Source organism: Ambystoma mexicanum, chromosome 10, assembly GCF_040938575.1.
Source record: "Ambystoma mexicanum isolate Mex_15411 chromosome 10, UKY_AmexF1_1, whole genome shotgun sequence".
Lineage (NCBI taxonomy): Eukaryota > Metazoa > Chordata > Amphibia > Caudata > Ambystomatidae > Ambystoma > Ambystoma mexicanum.
In genome coordinates this window covers 488,710,043-488,734,667 of record NC_090932.1, presented here as the reverse complement: position 1 = coordinate 488,734,667, position 24,625 = coordinate 488,710,043, and positions in this window count along the sequence as shown.

Here is a 24,625-nt window from a genome sequence, read left to right as displayed (position 1 = left end):
ATACCCAAAACTACATATTTTGGAATATAGTGCCCACAAATCTTAGCAACTTTTCTTTCTTCCCCCAAGGAGTTACACTAAGATGTGGAGGAAGATGAAGAGGAATCTGATGATGAGCAGGGTGTGTGTCTTCTGTTAGATATATTTTGGGGTTATGCCATTACTTTGTGGTATTTTTATTGTGGTAGTTTATTATAGTGGTGAGACTAATTTCAGAATACTGCCTAATAATTATCTTTACTAATCCCTAACAACAAATACTGGACTTAATGCACTCTGAATATATGGCTCATGCCCTACTGTGGTATCTTATGTGCAATACCACATTATGCCCTTTTGGCTGAATTTCAACACATGTAAAGCATGCAAATGAAACACAACACATTCATTCAGCCTCTCTAAATAAAACAATTCACTGCAGCTACTTTGCTTTGAGATATTTCCTTCTGCACGTCTGAATCTCTCTATGCATGTCATATCAAAGGGACTGAATGCAGAATAAATATAATGAGTCTAAATTGCTTTTTTTTAAATGTGTTCTTTATTATAAAATAGAATCATTCAAGTTACACAGAGTGACACTGATTGCACTTTAAAGTGCAAGTATGTTTTTTCTTGCACAGGCTTTCAGCGCTCTATCTGTGCAAAGCTCTGCCAATTGTCCTTGGCTTTGTAAAACCTGGCAAGACAAATACCCTTTAAAAAAAGGCAAGACTTTGAGAATTATGAACACAAAATGACTCAAAACCCTTTTTTATGAAACCCTTGTCAACCACGAGCACCTCCCCTTGTCCAGCTCATCCCAAATCATGCAATGTTTTTCTCTGTGCTTCCTTATTGTTCTTACTGCATTGCTGAAGAGAACAAATGAAACATTTATCTTGTGCTTCCTTCTCCAAGACAAAGCCATGTCTTTAGAAGAACAAATCTTCACATTTTTCAGTTTACACAAAGCACAGATTCAGCCTGCATTTTTAAATTTCGTTTTTCTTTCCCATTTTCAGAGTATTAAGCCTTTTCATCAGCCTGCATCCAGCTTATTTCATGAGCTAATTTGCACTAAATGTTATTAAGGGAATCTGTTGCATGTTAAATGGTGTTGGGTTAAGTAGTATGTTATATTTAGGTTAGTATTATATTAAGTGCAGTTCAGTTCATTGAAATAGCACCCTGAAGCAAAGCACAATTTCAAGCATGTGCTCTGTGCATTGGCATCTATTTAATTCTGCCGAGGACCACACTCTTGAGTCCAGCACTGAGTTTCACACCCTTGTCCCTAGTTAAAGTTCAAACCCTCATTAAAATGTGAATGTGAAATGCGGAGTCTATATGTTGAAATGTGGAGCCCATACTTCTACACTCCCTTCTTTTTCTATGCTGAGATATAACCCGAAATCACTGCAGGAAAAACAAACACATATGCTCTAAAACTCATGTGCTAATGCACCACATCTTAACAGTTGAAAATAAATAGCATGCAAATGGTAATAGTCATACACGCGAAACATTCAGGGTAATTCATGGAATTAATGTGCGTTGAAAAGGGGAGCACAAGCGTGAAAATCGTAGAGCATGCGTGCCAAAGCCGCGCACGCAGCGTTTGCCGATTCATGGAATGCGCTGCACGTGTTTACCCCGGGATATGCGCCAAATCTGTGGGTGGCGCTCTCGGGCGCACACATCACAGAATGCTGTGCCCGATGTGCACAGCGAAAGTGCACAATGTGTACCGCACACACCAAAAGGGGGTGGAACATTTGGTGAAACACGTGAAATGGGGAACCCCGCTTGAAAATGTGGGTGTTATGGGAGAAGTACTGCAGCTAAATCCTCGCAACGCCCGCAGACGCGCCTACAACACTTATTCATGGAATCGAACAGGGGAAACCACGCGCCACAAAAGAATCTGGAAACATGTACGCCAGCAGGAAGCAGGCGTAAGCGGCCCCGCACAGCATAAAAGTGCACGCAAAGAGCAAACAAGCTCATACGCTACGATGAATATACTGTTCCTGGCAGCAGTGGTCGTGGGACACCGTAGGAGGAGGAGGATAGCCAGGCCGTGCATTTTTTTACCCAGGACCAGCCTTTTGGGGATGCCAGATGACCAGGTCTATGGGAGGTATAGGTTTCCACCACAAATAATCCTAGAACTGGTTGCTGAGTGGGAGGATGACCTCACATCACCCACCCTGTGCTCCCAAGCACTGAGTCCCTTGGAAAAGGTGCTCAATGTACTGCATTTCTTGGCTACTGGGTCATTCCAGCAGACAAGTGCCATAGTTGGGGGTGTCTCACAGTCCACGCAGTCATGCTGCCTACACCAGGTGTTGGCGATCATTACTGCATGCCCCTCAGTCCGCAGGCACATATACATACCCAGAACACCTGCAGAAAAGCAGGTCGTGGTCCAGGACCTTTACGGGATGGCACACTTCTCCAAAGTGCTAAGTGCCATTGACTGCACCCATGTGGCTCTACGTCCTCCCAGGGACACTGAGCACATCTATCGAAACCGCAAGCACTGGCATTCCATCAACGTGCAAGTTGTATGTGATGCCAAGGGAATCATCACCTCAGTATATACCAACTATCCGGGGTCCAGTCATGATAGTTTTATATTCAGAATGTCACCCTTAAACCGGGACCTGGAAGCTGGGAGGCATAGCGACACATGGTTCATTGGTGAGTACAAATGCTTCTGCACACGCATGCATGTCAGACACTGAGAAATGGGAAAACCCAACTAATTACAACCATTATCACCTCCCCAGGGGACAGTGCCTACTCTCTGAGCACCTACATGATGAAGCCAATACAAACCCCACTACACCACCTGAGGTAAGATACTCACAGCCCATATTGCAAACCGGGGCATAGTGGAGCGCACATTCGGAGTGCTGAAGTCACTTTTTCGCTCCCTTGACCGCTCTGATGGCCAGCTGCTATGTGCACCACCAGTAGTGTGCAGGATCATAGTGGCAGCATGTTTCCTGCACAATGCTACAACCCGGCGGGGTGTGCCGGTGGACATGGTGGTGCCCCCACATCCACAACCACATGCATGCCCGCAGCGCATGAGATGGGAAAGGGCACGTGGTGAGGCAGTCCATACCCAGCTTGTGGCAAATTTCCTAACCTAAACTCCCACCCCTGCGGAGTGCACACAGGCCTGGCACATACCAGCTGACAATTGATGATGATGACAAAAGGGACAGTCAAATGTCACAACATACCACCCTAAGATTGTTTTCCTGGAAGTGCTACATTGTGTGCATCCCTAGGTACTTAAACAGACCCTATGGTGTGTCAGTAAAAGGCACACATTCATGCAGCATGAAGGACTACCCCCTTGCAAAATAGTGCACCCAAATAGTGGCATGTTACCCAACCCCTTCCTAACCCCATCTCAGCTACCCAACACAGCATGGCTTGGCATGATATGTGAAAGCAACCAAATTAATGCACAACACATGACACTAGTGTCACAAAGTGTACCGTCCCAAATGGAAACAGGCCAGAGACAATTCCCTCTCACTAATGAAAAAGAAACAGCACACATGAACAAATACTTACCAGCAAGACAAAAAATTAGTAGAGGACCCAACAGTGGCAATGTATGACAGTAACCAATGACAATAGTGCAAGTGTAACAACCTGACAAAGGCAGCACATCAACCCCTTCAATCTCCAGTGTGTTGGTGGTAGGTAAATGTGGCAGTGTACTGCATACAACATGAACTGCATCTACAATGGAGACAGGCTTGTTAAGACATGAAGAAGCTAATTGCAAATATGCAAAATGTCCTTTATGGAATACAATATAAAAATCAACCATGCAGTGGAGAAATCATCACCAATCCCCACTAGGGGCGTATACACAGTCTGGACTGCAGACTGCCCACACAACGTATGGGAGCCCAATGCCTCTGTGTAAGTTACTGTCACTTAGTCACACCCTTGTGAGCCCATGGAAATGGGAAGCAGGAGTGGCATATGTGTCAGGAACTCAAGTTTCAAACCCAAACACAGGACAAGCCTGCATGTGCCCAGCTGGAACACACAGTGGATGCCTACGGGAGCCACACAAAGCAACACACTGTAACATGGATGTACAATCTGAAAGAAAATAGTTATCAACAAAAAAGGAAATGTAACTTTAAAAAAATGTAATTAAAAATAAGAAAAAAAATGAAAATGAAAAGTATAAAAAAAATCAAATAAAATTTAAAATACTAATTAAAATGAAAAAAAAAAAAATTCAAAAGAAAACGAAAAAATCAAATCAAACATAAAAAGAAAATGAAATAATAAACTGAAAACATCAAAATAAAAAATAACAATAAAAACATTCTATTTATAAATTTCAATCTGAATCAAATATGAAAAAACCTGTCAAAAAGAAAAATTAAAAATAAAAATAAAAAATGGCCATGTGTCAACCAAGGGGGGAGGGAGAGGCCACCCACGAAGGAGGAGGTACAGGGTGCATCCCAACACCCACATGCGTGGATGTTGAGAAAAAAAAAACCTCCATGGCTCATGGCCTGCACGGCCCTATAGTGGGAGAACTGCCGTCGCTGTCATCACCCTCTGGCGGTACATTAGAAGGTGTGCATGGTATGGGAGGCAGACCACGCAAAGCCCTGGCATGCTCCTCCATGGCATGGCGGGTCTGAAAGGTTTGGTTCATGATGATGATGGTCCGGAGATCCCCATGCAGCACCTCATAGGTAGCACAGACTTCTGCTTGCAAGGCCTCGCGTGAAGCCTGGATCTCCTCACAGGTTGCCTGGAGCTCAGCTGAGATTGTGCGTGTTAGCTGCTCGAACTGCTGTTCTGACCTTGTACTCTGGGATGCCTCAAGTGCACCCAGAATATCTCTGAATGACCTGTGTTCTAACCTCAGGGCATCCGTGTGGGCCTGTGACTCTGCAGATATGGCTGTGCGCAGAGTCTCCAGTTCAACCCGTCGGCCCCTGTTAGACGCCAACATGGCCTCCCTATGTGAGCGGCACGTGGACTCCGTTGCCTGCTGCTGGAGTACCACCTGCCTTTCAGGGGGGAAAATGGAAGCGGCCACCCTATCCACAGCCTGAGCCATCATCTTACACGATGCCCCCTGTTGTGCTGCAATAGTATACATGGAGTTCTCCGACACATTATTGCCTGGTGGCGAACGGCCACCGCGTTGGTGGGCATCACCCTTATTTGGACCAAGGTGATGTGCACCTTGCTGTGCTGGCACTGCCTGAGGCTGCAGGACTGCATTCCTCCTTTGATCTGCTGGTCCAGGAACAAGAGCAAATATAGTGGAGTGTGGCCCTGCATCCGTATCCGCCACAGGCAGACATTCCAACACTGAATGCCCCATTGAGGGGCCTAACCCCAGTGCAGGTGGGTTGGACAGAATAGCATCCCTGCCAGAAACACTCACCTGTGATGGGACATTTGTCTCAATGTCAGATTCAGCACCTGAGCCATAGAGGTCTTCGGAGGTGTACCCAGAGACACCCATGGAAAAGATGGTCTGTAGGACTAATGGATTTTCCTGCACCAGCACCCCACGTCCTACACTGGTGCCTGGTTGGGGCTCTGAGTACTACTGCCCCTGCACCATCTCCTCCTCCTCAACTGCATCTAGTGTCTCATCACCTGCACAAACATAAAAAAGTAATGAAGACAGGCATGAACAGCATAGCTGACACACATAGACATCACAATCTACACATTGAATACATTAATGACACATGTCACACATGACACGAACTCTGGCATGCATGCCTTGGCAATGTAGTGGAAGTGGACCCTAAAAGCAGACTCTGAGGACTCCAAAATGGAAAAGCAACACATGTGCTGCAAGGTGTATAGCACCTGCATCACACATTACCCTATGAGTGGCATGGACAATCCACAAACGTGACACATGCCAGCACACAGATGGCACATAGCATAGCCATGGCAGAATTGACAAGGACACCCAGATGGTAGTAAATCACTACTTTCCCCAATCCATGTGAGACGCACATCATGAAATAGAACATGCAAAAGAGTCCGACAAAACACGTGTCACACGCTGCAACAAAGCCAGTGTTTACTAATACAGTGATGGTAGGCACATGGATACATCAATGGTAGGTCACATGGACATGACACAAGTCAATTGTCATGTTAAACATTCAAACAGAACTCCGAGTGATCGTGTGCACCACATGTGTAGGTGCACAAAAGTAAATCAGTCTGATTGATGAAATCATTCCCATAAAAATTAAACAAATGTGGGGCATTGTGGGGTGAAATCTATGTCTGAAGTATGGTGAATTTGGGGCAGAACGACACAAAAATGTGTTCATCATGCAAATTATCCCATCAATCAGGCAGAATGAACAGAAAAACAATATTAACAATGTTGTGGCATGATGCCAGTTGAAGGGCAAGTGCAGTAATCAGGTGTTAAGGCTTGGAGGCACCACATGGGTGACCTATAGCAGTCATGACTACACAGCCTGACCTGGCACTCAATCAGAACACATCACCCAAGCAACATACACATGGTTTGCACACACACGCATGGCCACTCACCAGACATTGCCTCAAGATCCGGTAGGTCTCCCACGCCTTGGATCTGATCCTCTGTGATGAACCCTCCAGTGATTGCCTCATGTCCTGTGTGTTCATCCTCCTCTGGTGGAGACCCACTCCCAGTCACCAAAGTAGAGGCATAATTGGAAGCCAGCTTGTTTTTCTGCTCGGCGTTTGAGGTCATTCCACCACTTTGAACAATCATCAGCTCTGCGCCTCACAAATCCAAGGGAACTAATCTGGTCTGCGATGCACTGCCAGTGGGCCCTACATTGAGCAGTCGTAGTCTTGCACCCTGCAGTCACCAGCATTTTGCGGCCATGTGCCGACACGTAGCACACAAGTTCTTCTAGTTCCACATAATTGAAACTCCACTTCCTTGACGTGCCGGAGGGGAGAGCCATGTCTGAGATCCCAGCCTGTTCTGCAAGAGCACGCTTCTTCCTCTTGAGAGGTAGTGCAGACCCTGAGTGGCATACGGCGCTCTGGTCAGTAGCGGCTGAAGCGTAGGTGGACTGGGCACTGGAAGTAGGCAATGGCACATTGACCAAAGGTCTCACCGCAGGCATTGGCTGCTGGGTGCTGTTGCCAGGACCAAGTGGCTCAACTGCCTTGGTTTGATGGTCTGGGACCAACACTGTCCCGGCTGGGCGACTCAGAGCCGGGGTGGATTGAGCTGCAGCTGCCCCTGCAGCCTCCTCAGCCTGGCTACTTGGGGCAGCAGATGACATTGCTGCCTCAGAACCACGTGGCTTGGTGACAGCAACTTTCACCGCCACATGTGACTTTGACTTTGTGACACGGAAGTCGGCCTGTGAGTCATCCTGTGCCAGTTCTGTGACCAATCTGGGCCGTGTTAACAGGGCCTAAGCTGGGATGGTGTCAGCTGCATCTCCCCGACCCATTGCTGGGAGGGCATAGGTGTCCCTGATTGGTCCTCAACACACTGGCCTCTTGGGCCACCGTGCTCATCCTCGCCACGTCCCCTACCACGGACACCTCTTGGAGGTCGGCCAGCTTTGCCTCCCTTACCACTCGGTCGCCTCCCAACCGTGGGCACTGATGTTCTTGTGCGAATGGGAGGTGCAGTACACAATTTTCTTGGGCAATTGGGGTGAAGTGGGCAGGGTACTAGATGGAATACGTACCCCTGTGCTCTAGCAAGGTTGTCTGTGACCCCTGGGGGAAGATGACAGGTCACAAAATGCTCAGGAACCCCGAAAACAAAATCTAACGTGCACGCGCCACCTGGTAGCCCACGTGCGTGGAATAAAGGACCCAAACTAGGCTGTTGCACCCAGAAACACAAAAATAAGCGTATGCATGGTACACACAGGCTACAATTACCTCTGAAGGGGTACGTGACAAACGGGGGCAACCACAGTGGAAAAATATGTGTGCGACTCACCGTCTGCCTGGAAAAATAATGTGAAAAAGTTGCACGTGTGCACTTTGGCAACACCCCCACCAAAAGAAGAATTCAATGCTGTCTGAGTAAACAAGGAGTATGAACTGCAACCGTTGTGAAGTAATCGACTGTGAACCAACAAGAAGTACAAGAATCACCTGCTCGCTCTCCACAAAAAGCATGTACAAGAAAATGACGTCCTACGCGTACCTTTCAACCCTGCCCACAGAAGCGTCCATACGTGCTATGTCACTTACGCGCTTAGGCGCTAAGGGCCTTTCCTCCAATCACACGCAGTGCCACCCGGACGTGCAGTTTTTGCACGTGCAGATTCACTAGGCACCCGTGGTGAGGGAAACGCCTGTGCACGTCACGTCACTTATGTGCTTACACGCTAAGGACCTTTCCTCGAATTACACGCTGACGTGCTGCTTTTTTCACATGCAAAATCACTCCGTATCAAGCTGGCCACGCGACAACACACAGAAGACCACGCTCCTGATCAGAAGGCCATTTTCCTGCCTCTCAGAGCCCTGAGCAGACTCTCACCATCCATCTGCTGCTGCCTGCCTGCTGGCCACGTGCCCTGCTATTTGGTGCCTGCACATCAGCCATCTGCAGGTGTCCAGTTGGTGTGAGCACCCCTGCTGGAACAGAAAACTGCCGACTGAAGTTCCATCACTCCACAGCCCAGCACGAAGACCCAGTAGCCAACCCACACCTGCCTTTGGGGTTGCCATGTCGGGGGAAAAACCATCAGACACCACTGGCAACCCCCAGCCAGAGAGGCAGAGGGCTGCCAGCTTCTCAGCAGGAGAGGTTGGCATCCTGGTGGAGCAAGTCCTGGTGCATTATGATGCCCTCTACAAAAGAAGACGCACCAACAAGGATGGACGGGAGAGGATCTGGCTGTACATCATGGTTGCCATCAACACAGAGGGTGTGGCAACCCGCAACATACAACACATCCATAAGTGCTGGGTGGACATCAGGTCTATGACCATCAGGAAGGCCTGGCGCCTCTTGGAAGCAGCAGATGCAGTGAGGCGCCAGATCCACCTTACCAACAACGACATGGGGGTCTGGAACGCATCAACCCAGCGCTTCACCACCAGGACCTCGAAAGGGAGACTGGTCTGAAGTCGAGCGGTAAATGTCCATGCGTACTTATTGTACGCAGTGCAGAAACAACAACTGGCCTTCCTCTCCCTGCGGATGTGGCAATCCGTGACCTGATTGAGCGTGTCCTAGCTGGGATGGCAATGCATCAACGTGGTGTTTGGGATGACGTGCAGAGTTCTCGTGTGGACAATGCACGTCATTTCGAATACCTCATTGACCGCGTCAGCCTACTAGGAAGGGTCACCGGCGGTGGGTTCCTCCGTGTGCTGGATCTTCTAGCGACCCCCTCCTCAACTGAACCCCCTATGCACCAACCATCCTCCGTGCCATTCTCCTGCCCAAGTATCACCTGGGCACCCTGTGGAGCTATCCCTGACCCAGCGGCCAGGCTGGTGGAGGATAGATCCCTGCCACAGTTGGGAGTCGGAGGTCCAGCAGAGGTGGCCACCCCACCAACTGGACCTCAGCAAGAGGAGGATGTGCAGGCATCGACAAGCAGGGCACATGCACAGCAGCAGCAGGCTCATGGTGGGAGTGATGATGGCCCGGGCCAACAACATCACAGGGGCAGGCATAGGTCGGAGGGCAGGAGGACCCTGGATTGGGAGTGTCTTCCATGTGGCAGCAGTTGGGCCAGCAAATAGATGCGGAGTGGCAGCGGGTGGAGGATGCATGGCTCACTATGGTCAGGGCAGAGAACTCCATGTGCAGGGCATTGAGGCGGGCTGAGTGCCTCAAGGCAACTCACAGGGAGTTGGAGGAGGCCAAGGCTACATTCCTGCGAGACATCAAGGCCAGGGAAGAGGCCCGCCTCCGGAACATCAATGTGTAGTTCGATGATGCCCTGGCCTGGAACATCAACAAGTGAGCCGTTGGACCTGCCCTCCGCCTTTGTACATAGATCTTTAGGGTTAGGTTTCCTTTGTGTTTTCTTTTTATTTGGAGTTCATGGACATTGCTCCACTTCATGTATATCGTTTTTTGTTTTCATAGGACTTATTTGTAGGTTTCATTTGGTTTGGGGATCAATGGACCCTTTGGACTTGGATTGTATATAGTTGAAGACTTGTACATACTTTCTTTTTTAACATTTCCCATGGATCAATGGTTTTCTTTTTTTAATATTATTTGCCCTACATTGGCGTTGACGTTGACATTGGCAATGGACCACTTTTCTTTTTTCATGCTGTGGATTTTTGTTTTTTGTTGGATTTTCTATTTTTTTTTGGTAATAGCTTTCATTATTTATTAAGTTGCAAGTTTGATTTTCTTTATGTTATTTTATTGTGTTTTTAATACATTTATTCGAACTTCATGATTGGTGTTGTGTACTATCATTGGTTTTATGCATGTCTCAATGTACATTGCCTCAGTTATGTGTTGCCACTGTGTGGCTCTGTTGTGCTTTTATATATGGGCATGGTGGTTCTTTTAAGACTGTCATGGCATGGATAATTTGGAAGTGGGTGCAGTGGATTGCTGCATGCTTGTACTGGGGGGAAAGGTGGATTTGAGTTGGCATTAGGGCCTTGGGTCTGTTTTTTTAGGGCATGTTATTTGGAGGGCCATGTGTCGGGGCCTGCTGGCAGGTGCCTGTCAATGGGGGGGTGGTTGGGGGGTGGAGGGACATGAGTCGGGGCCTGCTGGCAGGTGCACGTTAATGGGGGTGTGGGGGGACATGAGTCAGGGCCTGCTGGCAGGTGCCTGTTAATGGGGGGATGGTTGGGGGTGGAGGGACATGATTTAGGCCTGCTGGCAGGTGCACGTTAATGGAGGGGGTGGGGGGACATGAGTGGTGGCCTGATGGCAGGTGCCCGTCAATGGAGGTAGTTGGGGGGACATGAATCGGGGCCTGCTGGCAGGTGTTCGTCAATGGGGGTGGTTGGGGGGTGGGGGGACATGAGTCGGGGCCTGCTGGCAGGTGCCCGTCAATGGCGGAGGTTGGGGGGACATGAGTCGGGGCCTGCTGGCAGGTGCCCGTCAATAGGAGTGGTTGGGGGGTTGGGGGACATGAGTCAGGGAGCCATCAATGGGAGTGTGGGGGGACATGAGTTGGGGCCTGCTGGCAGGTGCCCGTCAATGGGGGTGGTTGGAGGGGTGGGGGGACATGAGTCGGGGCCTGCTGGCCGGTGCCCTTCAATGGGGGTGGGGAGGGAACATGTGTCGGTGCTCCCGAGTGCATGGTGCCATGTGGCCTGCCTGTGGGGAATGGTCTGGGGTGATGGACTGCCTGCGGGCCATGGACTGGGGTGATGGGCTGCCTGCGGGGCAATGGGAGGGGGGCACACTCGGGAGGACACACACTGCCCAATCGTGTGTAAAAGTCCACGCGCACCACTGGAATACACATACCCACGCTCGCGCTAACGAAAACATGTGTAAATCTCCCCATGCACTCCTCGGAATATGCGCACCCCACTCACGCTAGCGAAAACACACGTAAAAGTTGACATGCACCCCTCGGAATACACGTACCCCACTAGCGCTAGCGAAAACATGTGTAAAACTCCCTGCGCACCCCTCGGAATACATGTAACCCACTTGCGCTAGCAAAAACGCATGTGAAAGTCCACGCGCACCCCCAGAATACACGTACAAAAGTGAAATTGCATGTGAAAGTCCACGCGCAGCCCCTGAATACATGTACCCCACTCGCGCCAGTGAAATCGCGTGTGAAAGTCCACACGCACCCCCGGAATACGCACAGGCAGCCCATCCACCCTCCCCATGGCCTGCAAGCAGCCCATCAGCCAAGTCCATGGCCCGCAGGCAGCCCATCACCCCTGGGCATGCCCCACAGGCAGCCCATGGCCACAGTCCATGGCCCGCAGGCAGCCCATCACCCCAGTCCATGGCCCACAGGCAGACCATCACCCCAGTCCATGGCCCGCAGGCAGCCCATCACCCCAGTCCATGGCCCGCAGGCAGGCCACACCACAGGGTGGACTTTTTCCACACATTTTACCTGACGCAGCGTGCACAGGGAGTTTTACACGCGTTTTTGCTAGCATGAGCGGGGTACGCATATTCTGAGGGGTGCATGGGAAGTTTTACAGGTGTTTTCGCTGGCGCGAGCGGGGTACGCATATTCGAGGGGTGTGCGGGGAGTTTTACATGCATTTTCGCTGGCACGAGTGGGGTACGCATATTCTGAGGGGTGCTCATGGAGTTTTACACGTGTTTTCTCTGGCACGAGCGGGATACGCGTATTCCGAGGGGTGCGCAGGGAGTTTTACACGCGTTTACGTGGTTGGGGGCTGTATGCTGGTTCACTGGCGTAGAATTACCCCCATTATGTATATATATATATATATATATATATATTTGCTGTCGTGAGCAAAATAATTTGGAGTATTGAGCAAAAGAAATAAACAACATCTTTAAGAAAACAAAACAAATGTTTTTGATTTCTTGACCACCTTTATCTTTTATCTTCTATTATTTGGTGAAAACAAAACATTATAGAAAAGCATTATCATTTTCAGAAGACATAACACACATAAAACTGGGCCACTGGCCTCAGTCTGATGTAAAAACCAATAAAAATCATTCTGTAATAAAAATCAGTTTGTGATGGAGATCAGTTTGTGATACAAATAGTTTGTGATAAAATAGTCTGTGATAAAATAGTCTTTGTAAATAACTTATAAATCACACAAGAAACCATTATTTGTGGAACTCCTCCATTCTGGGACTTTTATGGGATTTCCTTTGGGGTCACCATCTACACATCTTTCGGGGTCATCATCTTCGCCCCCTTCTTCAGTCCAAACGGCTTACCAGGGGACTCCCATCCAGGGGCATCCTCTGGGAATTCGGTGCTCCAAGTATCCGGAGCTGACGGGGAAAGCAATAATTTTTCTACAGTAAAAAGAAAAGACAACTTAAGTATTAAGCACATAAAACCCTTTACTTTTGCTTTCTCAGTGGGATATCTGAAATCAAATTCAGTTATGCAGAATTAAGCACACTAATATCAGATGTTTTTTTTTCAGATAACAGTCTAAAATACAATATTCCTTTCTCTTAGTTACTCACTTGGATTTTTGTTCACTAACTTGACATATTTTCTTCGTTTTTTTATAACTCTTTAAATCTCCTTTTCACATCTCCACACTATTTACACCTATCCAACTGCTGTGGCAATTCTATTTAATAGATAAGCACTTTACTTCTTTTCATGAACTGCTAGTGTCAACTCGCTCTAGTCTTTTCACTTCATGCTTCAGGTGAAAGGGCTTAATTTGATTAACATGGACAAACTGTTCCACTGTTAATTCTCCCTCCTTTTTAGCAATTCTGTAGATCATAGGTGAAACCTTATCTACAATTCAATGTTCTACAAATCAAGGCCCTTTCCATATTGCAATTAATTTGCAATGTTTATGTTTTCCCGTACCCGAAATTAAACTTGCATAACTGGTCTCCTATTTTATATTCTCTCAAAGATGCCTTCCTATCATAATATGTCTTTGCACCATCAGCAGCCTTTTCCAAATTTCACTGCACAAATACAAACGCACATTGCAAGTGCTTTCTTAATTCTTCCACATAATCATTAATTGTGGATGCATTTACAAGCACCATTTAATTTGTTCTGTAAAATAAGTGTTGTGGCAAAACCATTTTTCTTCCTATCAAGATTTCCTGGTGGCTGAGATTTGTTGATTTAGAGCGTGTCGACCTGATAGCCATTAGTACCTTAGAAGCTGCAAATCCCAAATAGATCCTGCTTCAACTACACATTTTTTCAAAATATCAACTATTAATCTGTTACAACGTCAAACACCCCTGAAGAGGAGGGCTGGTAAGAAATGTGTAGCTGCCTCTTCACATCCAAGATTTGCCATGTTTTTGTCATTGATGCAGTAGGGAAATAACTTTCATGGTCTGACTCTTTTCTTTAATGTAAACCAAATCTTGAAAAAATATGATTTACAAGTAAAGCAGCCTCCGTTTGCGACAGTAGACAAGTGACTGTCAGAATATATCTGTTTCCCCTTGCTGCTCTCCTCACAGGCCCAACATTGTTGACTTGTAAATCAGACCATGGGAGTGTCACACACCTTTACATCAATGGTGCTCTATGAGCTGTTGACACAGGTTGAAACTGTGCACACACTAAACACACTCCAGTGTACAGCTCAACATTGTGAGACTTGTGTGGCCAATATGTGTAATCTTTTAAAATGTCCAATGTTTTCTGTAAACCTATGTGTCCTGCAGTTATGGCATCATAGGCATGATGTAAAATAAATCCCAAAAATTACAAAGCTGCTACTCATTAGATTTGGCCTGTCACAAATTCTCTAATCATCAGCCCATCTTGTAGTCTAATTCTCTTTTTGATTTTTAATAGCACTCTCAATTTCTGTTTCCCTTTGCAGTCCTCTTCAGTCAGAGGAATTTGTTCTGCATCTAGCAAATGGTTATAAAATTGACCCAGAATAAGATCTCCCTTTTGCGCTTTTATCAAGTCTTGATCTGGAGTATGAAAACTCCATTGTGCCACAGGCTGTTCAACAGTTTTTGGAGTTTTGGAACGTGCTATCGCATCTACCTGTATTTCACCACCCAGGTGTTCAATAGGAAATAACCTCCCACTTACAGCTCCAATTTTGGCTAATTGATCTGCCTTATCATTACCCTCCTTATCCCCACTTGGTGTTTTCAAATGACCACGCATTTTCCTCTAATGGATTATCAGGTCATTTTCTGACACAAGCCTGTTTATAGCCTCAATCATCTTGCCATGGTTAAGTAGCTTCTTGTTATAGGTGAGCATAACTTTCACTTTCCAGCCAGAGTATTTACTCCACAAAACTATTTTGTGCATAATAAGAATCAGTTACTAGACCTATTTCTTTGAGTTCATTTTTTCACTGCTGTAGATATTGCCTTATAAATAGCGGCCAGTTCTGCCACTTGACTGCTTTTGGGGCTTTTCCTCATGCCTACTGGAATGTTGTCACATTTAAACTATATGTTTCCTATTCCTTATACAAATTATTCTTCTGTATCATTTTCTACATAGTATGCATATCCATCTGCATACACAGTTGGTGAATCCTTACTTATCTGTTTGTTGAATGCCTTGTGTTGGGATGTGTCAAACTAATTGAAACTTGTCTCTAGCTTTGTGTCATCAGGCGCACATACAGCTGCAAAATCATGCAACTCGGCTTGTCCTTGAGCAACTGGCCTCTTTTTATTTTGTCCATGTCTCACTTCTACAGGAAATCTCTGAAGTGCTAATGTCCAGGAAGTAATTTCTGACTGGGCCAAATTCCTGATCTGATTCTCTTACTAAAAATTGCACAGGCTGGTGATTTGTTTCAACAATCACCTGTTCCCCTTGGATTATGGGATGGAAATGTTGTAATGCCCAGACTGTGGTCAGAAGCACTTTTTCACATTCACTGAATTGTGTCTCTATCTGTGACAATGTTTTGCTAGCATATGCAATTTATTTATTTTTTCATTTGCATCATGTTTTTGATATAATACCGTTGACATGTATTGGTCTGTAAATCATATTTCTACAAAGTAATCCTGTTTTTCATTGGCTATGCCAAACATGGAGCTTTCTTTAGACACCCTTTTAGCTTGGCCACTGCCTCACTTTGTTCCTTTTCCCATTTCCAGGGCACACCCTGCTTCAGTAATCTCATTAAAACTTGTGTAATCACTGTATACTTTTCAATAAATGTCCTGTTATACACATGTCATTCCTAACAAATGCTTTAAACATTTCAAATTAGTGGGATCCTTCAGTTTATGAATTGCTTCCACGTTTTTCTTTTGTGGGTTCATCCCATGCTCTGTCACTTTATGACCTAAGAAGTGTACCCTTTTTCTGCACCCCTGTGATTTCTGTAAATATACTTTTGCCCCAGCCTTCTGTAACTGACTGAACACATGCCTGATTTCACTGAAGTGACTTTTCAAGGCTTCATTTTTGATTTAGTACATCATCCACATAGACTATTGTCCCTCTTTCAGATTGATCTGTGAGGTCTTGCTCAGGAATATCCCAAACTCACTTCCACTATTGTCATACCCAAAAGGGGTCCGTGACCATGAATGTTGTGATTTGTTAAATGAAAATGCAAAAACATTTTGAATATCTTCAGCTAGTGGCACACCAGTATCCAGCTCAAAGGTCTAATGTAGTAAACACAGTTGACCCATGAACATGTGCAAGAATCTAATCAATAAATGGAAGGGGCCACCTTAAACGAGTTACCCTTTTTTAAAATTCTCATAATTTGGCCATTGGGTTTTAGCACACCTAATATAGGAGTATTTGATGTACTATGAATAGGCCTAATGATTCCTCTAGATACTACATTTTGTATTATTTTAGCCAGTGATTCCAAACATGCCAGGGGCAATCTATATTGTTGCAAAAATACTGTCTCCTTACCATGTCCTTCTGGTAGTGTGGCAATATGCAAATTGTTCAGCCCGCAGTCATAGGCATCTTTGGCAAAAACATTTTTTAACTCCATAAATGTTTTTTCTCAGTTGCTCTTTTTCTTCCTCACTTGTGCCAGCATCTGCAGCTTCAATTTGCTCCTCTACCATTTTAGAAAACTCTGGGAAATCCTTGAAAGGAGGAACCTCTGTACTTTCCTCTAATCATGTGGCTGTGTCCCTTTTGAGGGTCTCTACGCCCAAATATTTTTGAATATTGACCTCCATTTCAATACGTTGTTTTTCACTCCATTCGATTAGGATACACTCATCTTGATGGTAGCTCCCTATTTCACTTGGCTGATGAGGGCTCACAGACTGAACTTTAAAGATTCCTTTAGGCTTAGACTCCAATGATTCTGGTAACTTATCTTGAGCAGTTGCATAGCTTTCAGGAATATTCCCGAGCACTGGGTTACTGAAATCGGCAGTGTAGTAAGATTTCTGTTTTGCCATTCCTATTGCTGATATCTCTTCCTGTAAAAGCAAGGAAATTTCGAGGCTGAGTACCACAAAAGAAAATACACCAAACACGGGCTATAAAGATTCACAGATCTTTAATACTGCGTAGTTACAAAGAAACACAGATCTGATACAGTTAGCTAGCTGGCTCTCGACACACCGCAATGAGTACCAGCCCGTCAGAGTGAGGAGGGAGAGTGCTGGACATCTAAACATTTAAATGTTTATACATTTTCTACAATATTGTCCAGCCCCTCTACAGTTTAATAATCTGCGGTCTAGAGTTTGTGCCGAGTTCACATATAGCTCATACAAGATATGCACATGGATTACATAGGTTTGCGTTTCCAACAAGTTAGAATGGCGAAGGTTATTCCTGGATTTGGCAGTGAGCCTTAGTACATATCCCTTCACAATGTAGTTCTGCCAGTATCCACGCTCGTCATTTGCATAGTATTGTCCTTGATGTGTGTTCGTGGATTAGGTTTGTTAATACAGACAATCCTAGGACAAGTCAAACTTGGTGCAAGGTCACATTACCTAGCCTAAACAGTCGGCCCTCGGACAGTCTAACCATTAACAAGGCTCAAAGGTCGGGAAGGCTCGGTTGCAAGTTAAACACAGTGCACCATTTTAGAACACATAATTCACATACAAACAGAAATCAAAATGGCGGATGATTCTAAAATGGCGGCAAAGTCGATCCAAAATCAGAACTTTGCAATGCGGTTTTCTTCGCAGAGCGACTAGGCTTAGGCCAATATAAATCAGAAGGAGGCACGAAATGATTTCCCGTTTAACAAACCCTCCTTTTGACCTAAGCCAAGCGCTAAACTACAACTAGTGACTTTACGAGTAACTCCACATCTCAATGTCCATACAACCTGAATCACAATCATCAGAGATATCAATTGCCATAATGTCTGTAACAGAAATTTCTTTCAACACAAATTCATTGGTCATTCTTTCTGGTGTGCGTACCTTTTGTCCTAATGTTCCATAGTCTGTGCACAACATCCCCCCTAACCATGAACATGTGGCAGAAAGACATTGTATACAGCAACAGCAGAGCAACAGAACACCCAGAATAATCAATAAGACTGAAAGTAGCTTCCATCCCCAGGATCTTAAGAAGTCCCAGAACCAAGCGCTAAGATCCCAATTTCCCTCGGGAACGTGCACTTCTGAACTAAGGACATGCAGATTTTGTATAGCCTCAAAGATGGTTGGGGAGGAATCCGGTATGAAAACGCAAAAAGCGGACCCCACTAATTTGCATACTCCACCACGCTCAGCCAGGAGGACGTGTAACACCATCCGATATTGTAGTGCCACTAACCTTATTGCTTTCTGTTCTAGAGTCACGTTCTAGAGTCATGTTATAGAGTATGTCAGTAGTCTGGTTAATGGTTCTCTACAATACTCTCACTAGTCTTCTAATATCCTATGAATTTAGTATTTGCCCCCAGAAAGGTACAAAGGATTTCGCTACGTCACCCAGAACTTGCGACAAAGTATCGCCATTCTCATCCCGCCTTGGACGAGCCCTAGAGATTTCTGTGGTACTAGCTATAAATACCCCAGGCAACAGGATCCCTAAATAACTGGTTCCCTGCCAATCCCTAGGTAGCCACGGGAAAGCTTCATTACTGCAAAGGAAATAGACAGGTTCACCTACATACAAAGTCTGTCCTCACTAGTCAAGTTCGCAACATTGGTGCAACCCTTGAAATCACCCATTGGGCCTCATTCCGAGTATGGCGGTAAGGGATAGCGGCCACCGGTAATCCCTTACCGCCATACTCCGAGTTCCCTCTGCGCCCTCGCCCTTAACGCCTGATTTGAGCAGGTGTTAAAGTCGAGGGCACAAAGGGGCCTCCAAGCCAATAACAGTGACCGTAATGAACGGTCACCGTTATTTGCATCTTCCCCATTCCCATTGAGCCCTATGGGGGCTCATTTGGGAATGGGGAAGAGCCTTGGTGAATGGGGAATTACCGCCCCGCCAACCTTGGAATGGGGCGGTGATTCCGCCATCCACCAAGGCGCTGCCGTTCCGGGTACGGCGTCAACCAAGGCGTTAATAGCGCCATTGGTTAGCACCGTACTCGGAATGAGGCCCATTGACTCAGTACCATTCCTCTGTATGCAGAAAAAAACTGAGTCGGGCTGTGGTTAACAGTATAGGAAGGTGGTGTGGCATCCCCGTTGCCTATATGAGCCATCTTGAAGGAGATCAAAGATTGAAAAGGTCGAGAGAGTCTATCAGAAGGCCTAATGGAAGCAACATTAAGTTTGCTTCTATTTGCGAAAAGTGAGCATCCCATGGACGTTAGAACTCGTCTTTCAAACTCGTTCATATTTGTTCCATCAAAGTTCCCTGAGATGCTATCATTCCATCGGCCAAAGAATAGTGCCCTTAGAGCAGCATAACATGCAGTAGTTAGAGGGAAAGGATGAATATACCAGCCCTACCCTTTGTCTCCATGTTGCGGTAAATGAGAGCAAACCCAACAATTGGACCTGTTCAAAATGGTATGTGTTGCATTCATTATAAGCAGTAGTGTGTTATTGTGGTAACTCTGTCTGTGTTGAGAGTCTCTAGGAGATAGAGTGTGCAGACACATGAAAGGTGTAGATACAGTAGGTACATTTTCATTAGGCAAAAACGTTTTAGAGCGGACGTATTTCTTCCATGTACCAAAATCCTAAAGCAATTATTATTGTGAAACCGGTTAACATGATTACAAGAAAGCAATACATTTTAAAAGACCATGGGCCTCATTACACGGATGGCGGAGAACCATGGCGCTATTCGCGCCATGGTTCATGCTGGTAAGATACTGGCACCGCATTGGCGGAAAGGGGAATTACCGCCCCATTCCAAGGTTGGCGGGGCGGTAATTCCCCCTTCCACCATTGCCCTTCCCCATTCCCATTTTTGCCCCATAGGGCATAATGGGAATGGGGAAGGCGCTAAGTATGGTACCGCAAATTGCGGTACTGTACTTAGCTCCCTGGGTCCCTTTGTGGGTTGGTTTTTAACGCCTTCAAAAAGCAGGCGTTAAATCCCCCAACCCGCAAAGGGACCTCGTAGTAAGGCTGTAAGGATTTACCGGTACCGGTATTTTACCGGTACCGGTAAATCCTTACCGCCATCCGTGTAATGAGGCCCCATGTATTCGATTGTCCATTGTCTTTACTGGCCACAGAGTCACTTATTTGTTCCGTACAGGTAGAGGCGATAGCAGTCATTGTTCCTTTGAAACGAAAAGCGCCGCAGTTCATGTGCTGATGATCTGCAGATCACACATTTTCTTAGTCTTTCCCTATCCCCAGCCAACAACTTTCCTTTGTATGCAAAAGATAGGGCAAAGGACAAGCCCTATGATGATTTTCCTGTTGGTACAGCCGAACCGTGCAGTAAGTCTAGCTCCATGGACGCAGATTGTACCTGCGACTCCTGGTACAGTGTGATCTGCGAACAACATGTTATTGCTTCCTGATGGAAGTGATGAATTTGCAGCAGAATCAGACAGAGATGCAAAAGGATCTGCAGGAGAGTGTGGAGATAAAGCAACTGTTTCCCAGGCCCAGGGAGTGTCTCTGAAGCACTCTCAATACTGCTCAATGCCGAATGATCGTTGGGAGCAGAGCAAGTAGTTTTCTCTGTATCTTCTTTATCGTGTGGCAAAGGGAAGGGTATCCTCTAGACATGTGATGCATGTATCAGTGCCTCTTGCCCTCCATCGAAACGCCATCTGTGTGGCCAGGAGAACCTGGTGCGGCCCTCTCTACCACGGTGTGAGACAGGATGCTAGTTCGAATGCTTTGATGAGCACCCACTCCCCAGGTCGGATACTATGATCTGGCCCCTCATATTTTTCTGGAATGGCTTCTCACACCTGTTGGTAAATCAAATACAGATTTATAGTTAACCGGTCACAGTAATCAGAAAGAAGTACATGCTCAATGTCCCTCAGGGCCCAGGGTTTTGGGAAGTTCCAAATGTTAGCTGGCCTGCCCATGACCACTTCATATGGGGAGAGCCCAGTCTTAGTCTGTGGGGTGGTGCGCATTGCTGGTAAAACTATCGTTAAGGTGTCCGGCCATTTCAATTTGGTGCCGGCAAACGTCTTAGAGAGCTTGTTTTTCAAAATTCCATTGTGTCTCTCTACCAATCCAGCACTCTGAGCATGTCTAGCCAAATGGAACCGTTTATCGATCTGTAATCCCGCACATATCTGCAGAATTAAAGCATCGATAAAATGTGGACTATTGTCCGACCAGATGACCCTTGGCAAACCAAACCTAGGAAAATATTCCTTAAGCATGGTTTTCGCCGTTGTCATTGCTGTGGCATCTTTTGTAGGAAAGGCTTCAACCCATTTACTAAAGACGTAAATAACAACCAAAACAAAATTAAAATTATTACAAGGCTCCATTTCAATCGAGTCAAAGTGGATCACTTCAAAGGGGACAGAAGGTGGACCAAAACTACCCCTTGGTGTCGATGTGCCCTTCCCCATATGCTGCTGTAGACAGATCATGCAACTCTGTAGAAAACGCTCAGCTGTCTTTGAGATGTTTATCGTTCACCCAGACATCTTCTAACATTTTGCAAGCCTTCCTGGCACAGATGTGGGTGGGCCCATGAGCCATTGCGACCATCATAGTAATATACGCATTTGGCAGCATCCATTTTCCCTCTAACTTATCCACCCAACACCCATCATCATCCAACCTCACCAAACCCTCAGCCCATTGCTAAGTTTCTTCTAAAGTGGCATCGGCTTGGATATTCTTTACAGATTCAATATCTTCATCTATGGTATAAACATTTGTGGCTTCCCTTGTAGTGTACATATCTGTATAGAGATCACTAGCAGTTTGTTTGGCTATCTGGTCAGCAAAAGCGTTCCCTTTTCCTACATCATTTATGATTTTCTGATGCAATGCACATTTCATGATTGCTAACTGAGTGGGAAGTGCAAGCGCTGAAAGTAACTGCACTATCAAGGAGCCATATTGAATCTTCGTTCCATGTGAGGTCATGAAACCTCATTCTGCCCAAAGTCTGACGAAGTTGTGAACTACCCCAAAAGCATACTGACTATCAATATATATATTATATATATTTACTCTAAGCCCTTCGGAAAGTTCACAAGCTCGAGTCAATGCAATAATCTCTGCGGCCTGCGCGGATTTATGCAAAATTCTTTTGGTTTCCACAATCGTGCATAGTGTGGTGATGGCATAAGCAGCCGTGGATGTACCATCCGGAAGTTTGAAGCAAGAGCCATCGCAAAACAGCTCCCCTTGTGGGTCGTTCAAAGGTGTATCTTTCAGGTCAATCCTGCCTTTAGTCTCTTGTTCTGTGGTGTAAAGGCAGTCATGTGACATTTTGTCACTGCAAGCAGTACCTTGCGGGAAAGGTAATAATTCAGCTGGATTCAATACACAACACCTCTTTATTTTTATATGCGGTGCAAACAAGATCAATTCATATCTCGTTAATCGTGCAAAGGTGAGGTGCTTTGTTTGTATTCTATTTAATAGAACATCTAAGAGAGAGGTACCAACAAGGTTAAAGCATGGCCTAGGACCATACCCTCGCTCTGTTTAACAGACGCAGCAGCAGCAGTGACAGCTCTCAAACATCTTGGCAAAGCACATGTGACAGGATCAAGGGCGGAAGAAAAGTAACCGCACGGCCTATTCTTCCCTCCATGTTCCTGCTTTAATACAGCCAAAGCACATCCATCACGTTCATGCACATTCAACTCGAAGGCCTTTTCATAATTTGGTGTGCCCAAAACTGGTGCAGAACACAGTGCAGTCTTGAGCAGATCAAATGCTTTCTGGTGTTCCAAGTTCCACGGCAATGGCAAAGAAATGCCCTTTTTTGTCAAAGCCAACATTGGTTTAATCGCTAGTGAGAAGTGTGGGATCAGCTGCCTACAGTAAGAAGCCATTCCTATCAAGTCCCTGACTTCCTTCTGTGTATTTGGGACAGACATTCTAGGAATGATTTTAATCTGTTCAGGCGTCAACCTTCTTCCCTCCTTTGACAGGAGATAGCCTAAAAAGGCGACCTCCTGTCGATGATATTGAAACTCTTTCAGTGAAGCTTTATGTCCATGCTTTGCTAGGTGAATAAGGAACAACACGGTGCCCTCCTTACAGGCACTTTCTGAATCAGCAGCTAAAAGAAGATCATCTACAATGTACAAGTGTTAGGCAACTCAAGTGTATCAAGCTGCTCTTTCAAAGCCCTACTATAAATCCTCAGACTTTCCGTGTATCCTTGTGGTGCACGGGTGAATGGAAACGAGCGTACCCCTAAGGAGAACGTGAACAGATAGCTGCTATCCTTGTGCATAGGAATACTAAAGAAAGCATTCTTAAGACCTGCAACACTAAAATGAGTAGCAGAAGCTGGGATCATAGTTAATATCGTCGTTACATCAGGCACAATAGGAAATTGTGGAGCAACAATCTTATTGATAGTGCGCAAATCAATGATAAAACGAAAAGGAATTGCATTATCTCCTTTCTTATACACAGGCAAAATCGGACTATTGCACAAGCTACCTGCAATTTCTTCAATTACCCCATGGTGTACAAAATCGTAAACTATACACTTCAAAGCTTGCTCACCATCAAGCGAGATCTTATACTGAGGAATACGTGGCAACTTTACTCCAGGTTTCAAAATGATTTTAACAGGCTCAATTTGTAAAACACTGAACTTATTGTCATCAATCGTCCATAAACACTCTGGAATATCACTAAATTCCGGCGGCAAAGTCTAGTCAGGAACTGTGAGGCAGAAAGTTGCTGTGGTGAAATCATCAAACACACTCCATCTGATGAACAATGAATTACCACATTTAATTCCTTCAACAGATTCAACCCCAACAAATTCTCTCCACAGTTTGTTGTTAAAAGAAATGGACAGTGTCTGTGAATGGACCCAGGGTAATCAGTGCCGGTGAAGAAACCGGACTAACCACTGCTGTACCAGAAAACCCTACAGACACATTGGTTTGCCTTGACAGTGGAATGTTTGGAACCCGTCAATGGTCAATCGAACACTTCTGCGCTCCTGTATCTATCAAGAATAGATGTTTCCTATTTCCCACTATCATTTCAACGTAGGGACATTTCTGATTAACGGGAATAGAGGTTGGTTCCAAGCCCTGCTTCGAGCAATCCTAGCGAAACAATATATCGTCAAAGGGAAGGTCTTCAGAGAGATATGCAGTAGAAGGATTATCAAAAATGTTTCTATCATCCACACTCGGTGACTGACTGTCGTGTGAAAAAGGCTGTGAATTCTGAGAAAACTGACTTCTACCAGGACCCCCTCCCCCAAGGGTGGCCTCTGGATCGCCTACCCAAGTACCAAATGTGTTATTCGACCTCTGCTGGAGGATCGGGCATTGTGCTCGCCAATGATCTTCTTGTCTGCAATAAGCACATTGGTTCACGTGTACAGGACCCAATGGCGCTGTACCTTGTGGAACATACTGTTCCCTAAACTAAACTGTGTACTACCACCTCTAGGACCTC